At 39.7% G+C, this 9730-nt stretch overlaps 1 long non-coding RNA gene across 1 annotated transcript in view; it reads right to left on the reverse strand.

Annotated features, from left to right (window-relative positions):
- LOC121933332 overlaps positions 1-9730 on the reverse strand; it is a 23456-nt gene that overhangs the window by 1335 nt on the left and 12391 nt on the right. The window contains exon 2 of the long non-coding RNA XR_006104518.1: positions 2404-2537. This is a non-coding gene — a long non-coding RNA (uncharacterized LOC121933332). The remainder of the gene's footprint in view (positions 1-2403; positions 2538-9730) is intronic.

Here is a 9730-nt window from a genome sequence, read left to right on the forward strand (position 1 = left end):
CATTAAGACAACACTTTAAAAACAATTAAATTAATCCAGTTAAAACAGTAAAAAGTTTTTAAAAATATGACATACAAAATTTAAAACATACAAGGTTCAAAATAGACTAAACAACCCCCCCACACACACACACACAATAAAACCAAGCCTGCATGATTTTAAAAAGCTTGCTGGAATAAAAATGTTTATTTATTATCCCTAAGCTTCAGATCCTAGGATTCCATAGGATGGAACTAAAGGTGAATTTATGTGCTGTAACTGTAACATGTTAATAAATGGCTCTATTTCCTCATATGAGTCTGCCTCAGGGTTATATCATCTTCTAGAAAGGGCCTTATTTCCATCATATAGTCTTCACAGGCATGTCTGATGTGTGTACAAATGAGGGACTTCTCAGTGTTAGCTTCCAGATTGTAAAGACCTGTTGCCCTCCTCTTGGCAGGCAAAGATCTATTGTCGCAAATTTCAGCATTAAGATGTATAAACATCTTGAAGCTGTACCTTCAATTCAAGATATACTTATGTTTAACAACAAATAATGCAGTCTGAATATATAACAGAAATAGATTTCCCATTTGTGAGGGAGCTTTATTCAATATGCAAATACATGGAACATATGTAGTTTACCGGGGGGGGGGATTCCACAGGTCTCCCCAACCACCAATAGAAAGTGGGTGTTTTGACTGCCCAGCAATACAGGGAAATGTGAATATTAAAATAGGAAAATTCTTTAGCTTTTAACATCATTAAGATATCAGCTTAAAGGGACAGAAAGAAAGTCATGCTTAGGCCTGACATGGTGTCCTAGATCCTGACTCATGACATAAGGAATCAAGGACTTTGACTAAGGATATTAAAATGGGTTTAGCTGTAGAGTACATGAAAAATTCTCAGGTATTTAAACATGCTTCAAAACAATTCTAAAACTGTAGAATGGACCTTAGAACATAATCTTTTTGGAAATCCCACTCTTGTGTCCAATTTTTCTTGGGACAGTTGCAGTTCTGATATTCCAAATAAAAATTTTGGGCATAAAATTGACTGTACTTTTTATTCTGAAAGAATTATTACTGTACATTTGATTTAGTTCATAGTGTCCCTGGGTCCCCAGCATTCATAAAAAGAAAGTGCAAGTAAATAAAAAAAAACCCAAAACAAAACATACAAAGCCTGGAACCTTCATGGAATCATAGAGGCGAAGTGATCTTGATTGTGTACTTTTGTTTTGTGATATCAAGCTAGGAGCACAGGGAGCTGTCTTATATCAGTATTAGCACAGTAGTCCATCTAGCTCAATGCTGACAACATTGACTGTCAATGACTTTCCTGGATTTCTGCAGAGGTCTTTTCAGAGACTGTGCCTGGGATCTTCTGCATTTAAAACATGCATGACTGCTCTTATTTTATACATTCTCTTAGGGATGCCATATTCTAGTCTCCCAATCTGGGTAGCCTTATTTCTTAGAGTCATATAATCATGGCATCATAGAACTGGAAGAGACCATAAGGGCCATCCAGTCCAATCTCCTGCCCTACAGGAACAAAAATCAAAGCACCACTGACAGATGGTCATCCACCCTCTGTTTAAAAAACTGCAAAGAAGAAGACTCCACTACACTCTGAGGGTGTTCCACTGTCAAACAGCTCTTACTGTCAGGAAGTTCTTCCTAATGGTGAGGTGGAATCTCTTTTCCTCTCGCTTGCATCCATTGTTCTGTGTCCTATTCTCTGGAGCAGCTTGCTCCATCCTCCATCTTCAATGTAACATCCTTTCAAATATTTAAACAGAGTCCTGTTTATCACCTCTTCTCCAGGCTAAACATAACCAGCTCCCTAAGTTGCTCCTCATAAAGTATGGTTTCCAGACCCTTCACCATTTTGGTCACCCTCCTCTGGACATGCTCCAGCTTATTAACATCCTTTTTTGAATTGTGGTGCCCAAAATTAGGCACAATATTCTAGGTGAGTCCTGGCCAAAGTTTCCGTGCTATGTAAATTAAATGCTCATTATGTAACATGTGGTGGACCATGTCCCCTAAATTCCTACTCAACCCCTCTCCCATTCAAAGTTATTTTATAGACTGAAAACAAAAGATAGATTTTGCTTAGATTTTTTGTGATGCAGAAGTGCACAATCCATTGTCATCAATCAGACTCACACTGTAAAGGGATTTTGTGTGCTTCCTCAAGAATAGTTTTCTTTATCACCTTTTAACCACCTTTTCTCCTCACAAAGCATCTATGCCTTTTACAGCTACAATAGGTGTAGATATCCAGTGGGTATAGTTTTTCTAAGAATGAGTCTTCCATCACGTTTGGATTCCTCCTTGAAGCACCAAAAATGAAATTTGCAAAAGAAATTAGAGAAAAAGATTTGCAAATACAAATTTCTCAAAAGTATACATTCTCAGACCTAAACACATGAAGCTTGTCCAAGGTTCATACAGAGTATGTAATGAAGTGAACATCTACTGCAGAGCTGGGAAAGGTTTCAATCCTCGAGACCTTCGGCATGCCCAAGAGATATTCAGACTGCTCTAAGAAGTGAACCAGAACAGAAAAAACAGTTTCAGACACCATTTTTTAGAGTAGAGAAATTTTCTAGACACAGTTTGCAGCATCCCCAGGCACAAAGTGTACAAGGAGTTTAACCAAGAAAGAGTTGTAAAATAAAATAAAATAAAATATGAATGAAGTAATACACAGTGGTGTAGTGTAGTGGTTTGAGCGTTGGACACTGAGACACCAGGATTTGAATCCCAGCTCAGCCATGGAAACCCATTGAATTACCTTGGTCAAGTCACACTCTCTCAGCCTCAGAGGATGCCAGTGGCAAATCCCCTCTGGAGAAACTTGCCAAGAAAACCCTATGATAGTTTAGGGTCCCCATCAGCTGAAATCAACTTGAAGGCACATAACAACAACAACAACCAAAAGTCAGTACTATTCCTTCTCATTTGAACAGTTTGAAATTTTTCATTCAAAAGCTCACTTTTAAAAAACTCCCTTCCTTCTCTATTAGTATTCCTGATCATGGGATCTCTGCTAGTATTTCCCTAAGTTTACTGGTATCACCTTCCTTAAAGTCTAGAAGGAATGTCTGACTATGGCGGTATCCAGACCGGCGCTTTGCACTGGCCTGGATATGTGCTAGAGTTGCCTCGGGACGTCCTTTACAGATGCCCCTCAACCCTAGCATGTAACCATGGCATTGTAATGGCAGTGACCTGTCTACATGGGCGCCGCCATTACGACATCACAGCCGTGCTGCCTTCAAATGGAGCAGCACAGGTGTGATGCCCATGCGCCGCTACAGGGCACCTGTGGTGCCCTTTCAGCGGTGCCGGGAGGAGCTTTCTGCCACTTCCCTGAGGCCTGGAAAAGCGGTGTCCTTGAGGCTTCATGCCCCAAGGACACCCCGACAGCAGCAGGGAAAGAGAGAAAGGGGCCTCCGGCATTGCCACTGTGGCCGCTGAGGCCCTGATCCGTCTGGGAAAGGGGCGGGTGCAGGCCACCCCAAAGGGGCGGTCTGTATTCTGCCTATGCTTGGCTTCCCTTTTCTACTGTGTAACAGACTCCAAGAGAGCAAGGTCACTCCCACCTAAGGATCCTGCCACTTCCACTCCATTAAGCAGATCATCACTATTGGTTAGGATCAGATCTAAAATAGCTGATCCCCTAGTTGCCACTTGTACTTTCTGAACAATAAAATGGTTCTGCAAAATATAATAATAATAATAATAATAATAAATGTGTTGGACCTTACATTTTGGAAAAGTTTGACTTCCAACAAATATCAGGATAGTTGAAATCACTCCTTTCTGAATGTGTGGTCATCTGTTCCAGGAAGGCATTATCCAAGTCCTCAGTTTGGCTTGGAGGTCTGCAGTCAACCTCACCACCACCACCACCTTTCTGTTGCTTTTTTCTGCTTTAATATTACCCAAATGCTCTCAAGTTGGCTTTCAGGATTCAAGCCATGGATCTTTTCACAAAGGTGCTACTTCACCTCCCATCCTGTTTGGTCTACTTCTGTGAAATATCTTATACCTTTCTATTACTACATTCCAATCAGGAGACTCATCCTACCAGGTTTCAGTGATGCCTATTATATATTTGCTTTGCTGTGCTAAGAGTTTAAGTTCATCATTAAGATTGTTTCTTATGATGTTTTTAAAATGTTTTATACGAATTGTATTTGAGATTTGTAATGCCATTTGATATGTTGTAAACCGCTTTGGTCATGTTGGAAGAGCGGTATATAAATAAAGTTATTATTATTATTATTATTATTATTATTATTATTATTATTATTATCCTCATCATGCTCTGTGTATTAGTATAGACACCTCAAAGTCCATGGTCAATTTCAGGACTTTTTGGTAATTTTTTTTCACAATTTTTTTTTAAAAAAGTTTTGTGCAGCAAAATTGTTGTTATGGGCCATTAAGTTATTTCTAAACTCTCACAGGTTTTCTTGGCAAGATTTGTTCACAGGGGGTTTGCCATGTCCTTCCTTTGAGGCTGAGAGTGTATGACTTGCCCAAGGTCTCTCAGTGGATTTACATGACTGGGTGGAGATTCAAACTCTGCCTCCAGAGCCGTAGTCCAAGGCTTGACCCACTACACCATGCTGGCTCTCAGTGCACCAAAATCCCTCCACACACACACACACACACACACACACACAGACACACACACAAAGAAAAACAAAAACAGTGCTCAACTGTCATACAGAAATGGAAATCCTTGAAGCAGCTGGCATCCTTTCTCACTGAGGGTGAAAAAATGTGCAAATATTCTTCACATTTGAGCACAGTTTACCTAAATATCACTGGGGTGGAAGCAGCTTGAGTAGAAGAATTAGGGAGAGGAGCTGGCCATGCAGGTCCAAATCTGTTGGATTATCCTGTGAAAAAGCTTGGAACATACCTGGACAGAAAGGTTCCATACTAACATAACATCCTGCCACAAGCACATTATTTTAAAGGTTCTCAGGTGTATTGAAAGCTGAACTTAAATTTGATAAGATAATGAGCTTTTAAAAGGCAGTGTTGATTTTGTGTGTCTCTAGCCATCTTAGTTTGTTGCAGTAAAAAAAAAAAGGAATCTTGGGGCACATTCAAGTAAGACAGAAAATCTATCACTTTTACTGTCTCTTTTATTTGAAATATGGTAAATTCTGATCAAAAGGGAACTGAAAGGGAATTCACATCCATCCTAAAGGGATTGGCAAATCTGTCGACTTCATTTTCTCCCATATTTGAATTTTCAAAATTTTGGTAAAGTCTGGTCAAAGACAAAATGAAACCAAATTGTCACCCATCTTTACCTTTGATTAACTAACTAGTTAAATAACATGAGTGTCTGAAGAAGTAGACAAGTTTATGAAAGCTTATGCTACAACATTTTTCTCACACTCTCAAAGGTGCTACAATATTCCTCTGCATACTGATAGTCCAGACTAACATGCCTATCCCTCTGAATTCTACCAGCATGAGTTAAATTCCTTAATTGGATAAATGTTAAATTCCTTAATTGGATAAATGAAAAAGTATGAGGATATCACTACCACTGCCACCACTGCCTTTATTTATACAACTTCTTTATTTATAGCTTTATTCATACATCTTTTCCCCCTCCAAGATTCCAAGCAGCACTGCGCAGGCGCAGTGAAACCCATTTGTATGATTCGCAGAGACCACGAAGAAGAATTTCAAATGCATATGTAGCAAATATGGTTGGGGTGTGTGTGTGTGTGTGTGTGTGTGTGTGGCGAGATTCAAGTGGAAATTAAATGTAAGAAGTAATGATAGTGATAATTCTACTATTATCACCTGCCATTTACAAAAACAGAAACAAGATAAAAACACGCTGGTATCAGGTGAACCATCAGTGTGATAGAAATCTCTTATTCCAATTCAAAGCTTTTGTGATAGACAGGAACTTACAAATTAATCATAACTCCACAGTCCCATGCCATCATCTCCCTTTGAAGCATTTTTGCCCCACAATGCTTTAAGGTCAGTGACAGACTTTAAGGTCAGTATATTCATTGCTTTACCTTGCAGATGAATCACAGCAAGACCTTAAGTAGGGCATTCAAGACCTTAAAGTTAGTGACAGACTGGGGGATTGGTGTATGTGTTAAGTATGTCTCCAAAATTCAAACCTTATTAAGATCTCTTTCTTATCTTGACAACAAATCTGAACTAAGGGAGACCACAATACCTCTCAAAGTTTTTTTTGTAAGACATCAGCACTTCTTCAAGTGATTTCAGATATATACTGTAAAGCTTGAAAATATGAGCAGTGCCTTATTTCAATCTAGATGCAGTGATTTTCCAGACTGCCTGACTGCTTACAATGTATATGGCTGCTGAGGAAAAGATTCTGTCAGCTTTGCCTTTTTACTTGCTTTCCAATAATGCTTTTATAAATAAAACATATTTTCTTTCAAATATTGCAATAGCTGCCACTTACTCTCTCAGAGAGCAGATTCAAATAGCTCTCCAATTCATGAATTTTTCCTTCCTCTACATATGCTATCCTCATGGACGTAATGGAAGCATGTAAAGGACAGCCCAAATATTCCAATGGTTTATCTCTTAGCAATAAAATACATCACTAGCATCACACTCTAGAACCGAGGTTGTTCTCCTTTAAAAATCCATGGTAGGAAATGATCTTATGTTTAGGAGACCTCTTCAGATAAGAGTCATCATCAACAAGCAAAAAGATTATGGCAAAATCCTTTCAAAATGTATACAGTCTGAATAATGCACTGTTTAGCATTATAGGTTTTCTTTTATTGTAGTTATTGGGCAATACGAATGTGTTCAGCTAAGATGGCAAACTGGCAATCTGTGGGGCAACTAGAAATCCTGGAGTATTGTAAACTGACTCTGAATATGCCAGCCACAGTTGCAGGTAAAACATCAGGAATAAAGTCTTACAGAACATGGCCACATAGCCAGAAAAACCAACAAATCTGTGACTTTTTGTTTGTGACTTGTTGCCTCCAAGTCATTTCTGACTTATGGTGACCCTAAGACCATAAGAAACACATCTTTCTTGACAAGATTTCTTCACAGGAGATTTGCCATTGCCTTCCCCTGAGGCTGGGAGCTTGCAACTTGCCCAAGATCACCCAGTGGGTTTCATGGCTAAGCTGGGAATCAACCCTCATCTCCAGAGTTGTAATCCAACACTCAAACATTACACCATGCTGGCTCTCATTAGCCATCCATATGTATGTGTGTGTGGCCAGATTTCATTGATCAGGAGTACTGATTGCAGCTGCATTGCATTAGGTAAAGTAAATATTCATACAAGTATGAAAGGTGTAAACACCACCCAAAAATACCACCCAAGATAGATCAACACTTTTTCTGATCAAAAATGGCAATGCTGACTCCTATAATCAAATTACCAGTGAGGCAAGGGATAGGTGTACTTTTACTGTCTCTGGCTAGTGACTGCAATACATTCCTCTGTGACAGTTTGGATTGGGGAATCACCTTTCATCACACAAAGGCACCTAGTTATTACACTAAGTGTGCAAGTTGGGTACTCATTTTACTGGCCTACAGAAGGATGGAAGGCTGAATCAACCTTAGAGCCCTGGGATCAAACTCACAACCTTGTGGCTGCAATACAGGCATTTTAACCACTACACTACCAGGGCACTCTATGACATGGGTTACACAGTGACATGGGTTACATTTTGCTATACCTTACGGAGGAGGAAGTGGTGAATTTACCATGGGGCTTCCTCTACAGTGACAAACCCATAATTATATATTTATTGTGGGGGGGATAAGGCTGTTACATTTAAACCCAGGCTTTACTCCAAGACGTTTAAAGTATACATGTTTGTTCTCCCAGTTCATATCCTCACAACAGTCCTGAGAGGCTGGTTACAATGAGATCAGGCAATTGGTCAAAGATCACTCAGACAGCTTCCTGGCTGAATGCTGATTTAACCTGTCTTCTGAACCCAGACCCACCATTCTAACCTTTATATTTCACTCCTTTTATCCCAGTCTTGAATTATACTACATTCCTACTGATATACAGAGGCATTCTCCCGAGGCTGTTGGGTCCAGTCCTGAATGCACTTTAAATAAACCTCCCTCCTCAAAACACTGAAAATGTGTTTAATAGAAAGAAGGGGATGGCATGCCTTGGACAAATGGCTTCAGAATTCCTGGCACTGCAAAAAAGGGGAACTGTTTCTAACATAGCACTGCGATTTCTGTTCATAAGTTCCATGTCAACTGAAGAAGTTGGCTTTCCTTTCAAGAAAAAAAGTGCCTTTTTCTGTCTTTCCACCTAACTGTCTTTCCCTGCCCCCATATCCTAAAGAAAGACTCCCAAGTGCCTCCATTCAAATGGATTGAAAACAGAGTCAGTAGGGGGAGAGTTCCCGCAGAACACATTGTTGTCAATGCTGACCTATTCAACAGCAATGACAGCAACCTTCCTTTGTCTTCTACTCTTCTAAGCAAACTGATGACAGACTGGGTCCTGTGACAGAAATATCAAGAATTAAAGCACTCACAGTGGGTGCAAGCAGCAGGGACGGCACAGAGGCAGAAATGGGGAGAGGTGGTCAATAAAAGGGGATGGGAGACAGGATCAAAAGGGGTTGGTTCACAATGGGCTCTGGCCTCAAAAGAGGTGCACACAATTGCATAGGTCAGGATTTACAAAAGGGAGTATTCCCTAAATGGCACCTTCTACCCAGCAGGGAAGGATGTGGAAGTAAGAGTAGGACAGATAAACAGTTTGGGGAGGGGGGGTTAAAGAAAGAATATTATTTCAGTCTGACAAATGTCTAAGAGATATGAGGCAAAGATGGAAACATTGCTATGCAGCTATATGGCCTGCTATAGCAGCTCAGCCAGACATATTTTCCAATGAAGACACTGAACCAGGTTAGGAAAACAGGTTTTATTTGGCAATGCTTGTCTCAATACAAATATGCCTTTCCCTCTACTCTCTGTTTGATACACACACGGGAGCCCTTTTTATTTCATGCAGTTATCCTGGCCTTGAAGGCCCAGGTATGCATCTCCCACTCTGAGCTGCCTTTCAGATAGAATCATAGAATTGGAAGAGACCACAAGGGCCATCCAGTCCAATCCCCTGCCATGCAGGAAATCCAAATCAAAGCATCTCTGACAGATGGCCATCCAGCCTCTGGTTTAACTGTCATGGCTCCATCCTATGGAATCCTCAGATTATCCTCAGATTTGTAGTTTGTTGTGAAACCAGAGCTCTCTGACAGAGAAGGCTAAATTATCTCACAAAACTACAAATTCCAGAATTCTATAGCACTGAGCCATGGCAGATAAAACAGTATCAAACTGCATTATTTTTGCAGTGCAGATTCAGTCCTAGTTGTCACAGCAAGCTGTCCAAATGATATGTGGGAGGACTGATGTCAAATGCAAATATTTCAATTCCCTCAGGGCTTTAATTTGGAGGGAAATAGCAGAGATTTAATAATAATAATAATAATAATAATAATAATAATAATAATAATAATAATAATATGGTTTATTTATATACCGCTATTCCAAGGATCATAGCGGTGAACAACAATAATACAACAGTTAAAACATCATAGATCACAAATTAAAACCCCCTTGTACAAACATCATATGCTATAAAACAATTAAGAATACATGAAAACACCCCCATACAAATAGCAAGGGGGAAAAAA

Source organism: Sceloporus undulatus, chromosome 1 (assembly GCF_019175285.1).
Source record: "Sceloporus undulatus isolate JIND9_A2432 ecotype Alabama chromosome 1, SceUnd_v1.1, whole genome shotgun sequence".
Taxonomy (NCBI): Eukaryota; Metazoa; Chordata; class Lepidosauria; order Squamata; family Phrynosomatidae; genus Sceloporus; species Sceloporus undulatus.